A 6000-nucleotide genomic window follows, 5' to 3' on the forward strand; every position below is an offset into this window, starting at 1 on the left:
CTGAATCAAGCTTAGAGTAAGCTGGCTAAGCAAGACATCTTGCTGTGTGTACCAGTGCCCAGCTGGGGGGAGGCCATAACACCAACTCTGAATATGATGTGGGTCTACAACTAAAACAGCATGTTCTGGGCACAGTTTAGCATGTGTAATAGCAAAATGTGTAATAAAATATTGTCAACAACAAAATGACAGCTACTGAAAAAAATAATAATAAAGTGGTCTGTCCAAAACTTAAGGCACATTTTGTGATTCATGTTTTTCCTGTCAATCTCATCAAATGGAAATTACTGCACTAAAATTTTGCAGAACAGTGCAATATTTCAGTTTGTTCCTTAAAGATTGTGTGTAGCAAGAAAATCAACAAGACATCATTTGACTGGGGATGAACAAACTTTTCCATACTACTGTATGGTGGAACGGGATGGAGAATAAATGTTGAACTAACTTGATTTGAAACAATATTTGTTGTTTGCATCTAAACAAAAACAACAAAAAACAAGAAGAAGCAAGAAATCATAATTCTCCCTTCAGCAAAAGTTAGAAAAACAGAGCTAAAGGTTATTTACTGACTCCCAAACTACTATTGGGCCTGACAGAAATGAATGCTGTTTGAAGCATTATGTTTAATGTAGGCACTCTGATGTAGCTGTGGTAAGTGTGAATTTAGTGCCCCCTTCTGACCAAGTTTTTATTACTGAAGGAAACATGCGCTAACAGCAGACTGCAGGAAGGGCAGAGCTGGGTGACCAGCATGTCCAACTACCCTAATATGAATACACATAATGTGTTTTCACTTCGTTACTGAGAATTCTTTTTCTGAAAACTGACTTGTGCATATAACTTATGATTAAGACCACTGCAGAAGAAGACCAGACTTCCCCATTAATTAAATAATAATAATAAACACTCAGCCATGATTGAAATAAGATATAAATATGGGTCATTTTTGACCCATGTTGTGCACAAATTCATCAGAACTACTTCTTTTTTTGGTAAAAAGCTTAATATTATGAAACCCTATAATGGTTTGAAAGAACTATGTTTCATATTGATAATACACATAATACATCTTAAGAAGGATGGTTCTTCATGGGTTCTTTAGTAAAGGAAATGGTTCTATATAGAACCATAAACACTCAAAGAACCCTTTGCATGATTAAAGGGTTCATTGCATCATGAAAGTGTTTTTCAAATGGATGCAGAATGTGCTGTAGATGGTTCTGTGTAGAATCTTTTAAAAAAGGGTTCTATATAGCACCCAAAAGGGCTCTTCTATTGTTAAAAGCTTGACATCGTACCAAAAAGGTACTATATAGAACCATTTAAAGCACATACTCCATCAGTCTGAAGAACTCTTTCACAATGCAAAGAACCCTTTAATCATACACGGGGTCCTTTAAGTGTTCATGGTTCCATGGAACTCTTGAAGAACAATCATTTTTAAGAGGGCAGATATGATGCTGTATTTCAGACAACACCAGGATTGACATTCACAAAGCAGAACAGATCTTGGATCAGAAGCCTCTGTATTTATGTAGTCAGTGTCACGAATCCAGTCAGAACAGTACTGTTTGTATGTGCAATAATCGGACGGGATGCATCACACAGTGTAGAAAGATCAGTGGTCAAATGAATCTAAAACATGGTTACAGATAAGCTTTTTGAGGCCTCTTTTAAATTATCAAGGACAATGGATTTTGCACCAGGCCTATTAAACTGATTGCCAAGAGCCTCTGAGCCCAAGGAGCCTTGAGCTGTACATTTTTATTAGATGTGTACCCCACTGACCTGCCCTGGAACTCACTACTCAATCACTCACTCAGTCACACATTTTATTAGGCTGAAAATTCTCCACAAGGGGGCGACATTAGCCATCAAAATAGATTTTGATGCTCATTGAGTGGAGCTTTGCATCAGTGACATTGGGTCAGTGTTAGTAATGGAGAAAACAGACAAAACAGAGGAAAATTTGCAAATAAAACAAAGTAGCTGCTGCTGTTCTCAGAACAATGGACTGACCACCCCAGAGTGCAGAACTCAACTTTAGTTTGAGATTTCTTGGATCATGAGAAATGCAATTAACCAAAATGAATGAAAGCTATAATAAAAGATGAACACACAAAATAATGTTATATTTAGGTGTTGAGGCTTCTGTGTTCACTGTATTTTAAGGCTTGTACAGAACATTTACAGTGTTTATTGGTTTTATGTTATGTATAAGTTATTATTATGTATATATTATGCATAAATTTCCTTAACAATTAAAAGTCATTAAAAAACCTCACTTTTGCATTTTTTGCAAGTGAAACAGGCAGTGCAATAATAAATGTACAAGAAGGTGCAGGTAACAGCATATAATGACAATACTGAATAAATATGTGAAGATATTGGTACTGAAATAAAGTGTCTAGTGTGGAGTGTCCAGATGTGCAAGATGTGCGATAAGGTGTGCAGAAAGTGCAATATGTACAGTAAGGTGTCCATATGGGCAGATGGATAAAATAAACCTGTGATTTAGTATGAGATAAACCTATGATTTAACATGAGATTCAGATTCAGTCCTAATCTCTCCTCTTCCTTCTTCTCTCTTCTCTTCTGGCCCCCCTGGGAAGAGTTGAAGAGCCTGATGGCTCTGGGGACAAAGGATCTTCTGAGTCTGTTGGTTGAGCAGCTCTGTGACAGGAACTTGCCACTAAACTTGCTCTTCTTGTCCATGATGATGGTGTGCAGTGGGTGGCCATCGTCCTCCATAATGGAGAGCAGTTTGTGCAGTGTCCTTCTCTTGGCCACCTTAACCACAGAGTCCAGTTCCACACTGACCACTGACCCCGCACGCCTGACCAGCTTGTGCAGTTGCATCTCGTCTCTCTTTTTCCTGATTCCTCCCCAGCACACCACAGCACAAAAAGACAGCTGGCAACCACCGTCTGATAGAACATCTGCAGGAGCTTCCTACAGATGTCAAAGGACCCCAGCCTCCTCAGGAAATACAGCTGGTTTTGCCCCTTCCTGTACAGAATGTTTGTGTTGGCTGACCAGTCCAACCAGTTGCAGTCTGAGATACCTGTAGGTCCTAACCCTCTCCACTTCAACCCCCTCAATAGAGATTGGCTGTGTGGGTGGCCTAGCCCTGCGAAAATCCACCACCATCTCCTTGGTCTTGGAAGTGTTCAGTAGCAGGTTGTTCCTACGGCACCACACCACAAAGTCCTTCACCAGGTTCCTGTACTCCTCCTCCTGCCCTCCCCTTACACACGCCACAATGGCAGTGTCATCTGAAAACTTCTGCATGTGGCACATCTCAGAGTTGTACTTAAAGTCAACTTGTGTCCTTGCCAGCTTGTCTTTCAGTTGAAGGGGCTGAATGGTATTAAAGGCACTGGAAAAATCTAAGAACATGACTCTTATAGCACTGCCACCCTTGTCCAGATAAGAGTGGGCCCGATGGAGAAAGTATAGCATGGCATCCTCTAATCCCACTTTCTCCCTGTAGGCCAACTGCAAGGGGTCCATTGTGTGTCGAACCTGGAGTCTGAGAAGGTGTAGAAGCAGACGCTCCAGGGTCTTCATGACATGTGATGTTAGAGCGACCGGCCTGAAGTCATTGAGTTCACAGGGTCGCCCCCTCTTGGGTACTGGAATGAGGCATGATGTCTTCCACAGAGTGGGAACCCTCCCCAAGCGCAGACTCAGGTTGAAAATGTGCTGTAGGGGTGCCCCCAGCTCATTGGCACAGGACTTCAGTAGTAGAAGATGTGCAGAGGGGGGAGAAGGGGGGGCTGCAGCAGTGCTGTAGATCAGATCGAATGTGTTAATGCGTGAAAAGGTGGGGGAGAGGGGGCTGTGTTGTCTGTGCTGTCAGTCTGTGTGTGTGTGTGTGGCGGGGGGGGGTGGGGGGGGGTGGGGGGTGCATGAATATTCAATTGAAGAAGTACGGTGTTGATATCCAGGCAGGCAGAGACTGAAGTACCAGGAGCTGAGAAGAGGGAGGGTGTGGAGGTGACCACTGGACATATAGGAGCTGTGGCAATTGTCCTGTTTTTTGTAGTGGGACTCTACATTTTTATATAGAAGATGTTGAACTCATTGGCTCTCTCTGCGTCACCATCTAACGCACCATCCATCCTCTGCTTACAGCCTGTAATGGTCTTCATACCATTCCATACCTCCCTCATGTTATTCTCCCTAGTTTATACCTCCAGTGTTTCCCCATGCAGCTCATATATATACACCCATTATGAGCTACTATTTATTTATCTGCCTAAATCGATATCCAAAGCTTATTGTATTATTAAACTGGTGCTGTGATTAAACTGTTCATTTTTAAATTTTTGAGTAAACTCCAGACCCCCCCAACATTAAAGCCCCCCACCCCCTTCACTTTCATGTATTCCTTCTAAGGTCTTGCTTTGATCATTAGTTTGAAAGTATGTAGGTGTCATTACAGCCACAGAACACTGAAGCCAGATGATAAAGGCTTGTTTGTGGCCAAGGCGCTAAACATGCAGAACTATTAGTCATAAGGTGTTAACACCATGCCGACATGCATTTCAGAGTGTAGTAACTGCTTTATTTGTTAGCACAGAGCTGTTTTTGATAACTTGTCATCAACTGTGTGACTGGATGTTCACTAACCTTTTAAAAGTAAATAAAAGCCCACAGCTAAAATGATGTTTTATATCCCCAATACAGTGTAAGTTCAATGAAACATGTGAAAGCTATCTGTTATTCTGAAGAGAGGAGGAGACCTCAGACCGAGTCTATGAGAAGACAAGGACAGATTGTGTTGAATCTCTTAGTTTATTAGCATTATGAGGTTTTGGCGTTTGCCCTTTACACTGGCAGAATTCTGATCTGCATGTTGTTCGGGCTTTGGGCTTTTATCGCAGCTGGACTGGGACAGTGGGAAAGTGACCAACACACACCTGCACACTATAACACACACCACTCAGAGAGTTTTACCATTATTCCAGAGCTGGAGTGCTCTATCTATCTATCTATCTATCTATCTATCTATCTATCTCTCTAAACACTTGTATTTGTTATAAAGTTAAATTGTAACTTTACAACAGAAGGAAAGAACTTACTTTACTTTTAATGTAAGCCAATGAAACATTTTGGGCCATTTATCTTGTTCCATTCCTCATGAAATTTACACGCAATATAACGGGCATCTTCAAATTATGTCAAAAACTGAAAAATTTATAAACCTGAGATACATTTTTGTTCCAACGGCCTGAGCCAAAACATTGAGTTTTCAGTCATTATTTTGAAAGTATATAGGTGTCCATTCTTTTCACATTATTAAGCTGCCATTACAGCCACAGACCTCTGAGAAGGCTTGAGTGTGGTCAAGGCGCTAAACATGCAGAGATGATTTGGCATTAAAGGTGCCAACCCCATGCCAAAGTGCATTTCAGAGTGCAGTGACTGCTTCACTTGGTAGCACAGAGGTGTTCTTGGTAACTTATAGTAAACTGTGTGACTGGATGCTGACTAATCTTTTAAAAGTCAATTTCAAACAGAAGCCAACAGCTAAAATTATGTTCTATATCACTCATATGGTGTAAGATCAATAAAACATCTGAAGGTTATCTGTTATTCTGAAAAGTGGAGGAGACCTCAGACCAAATCCATAAGAAGACAAGTAGATATAGTCTATAATTTTTCAGTTTATTAGCAGTATAAGGATTATTAGAGGCTTTTGTATTGCAGTTTTACTGCCTGTTTAAAATAGGAATAACTGAGGAGTGTTTTTTCCATCACTGTTGGGGTTCAAACGTGTTCTGATTGTTGAGACATGAAAGGGGAGTGCAGTGAATAAATCTTGAAAACGTTTCTATAGGATAGGTTACTGCTTAAGTTCTCTACTGTAGCATTAACAGCATTTAAAACATTTAGATGAACAGGTTGTAATAGTAAGTCACAACACAGCCGTACCTGTAGCTAAAGAGACTCATACTGTTAATGTCATATAAACTGAATACACTTATGTTCATC

Source organism: Colossoma macropomum, unplaced genomic scaffold (genome assembly GCF_904425465.1).
Source record: "Colossoma macropomum unplaced genomic scaffold, Colossoma_macropomum, whole genome shotgun sequence".
In the NCBI taxonomy this organism is placed as follows: domain Eukaryota; kingdom Metazoa; phylum Chordata; class Actinopteri; order Characiformes; family Serrasalmidae; genus Colossoma; species Colossoma macropomum.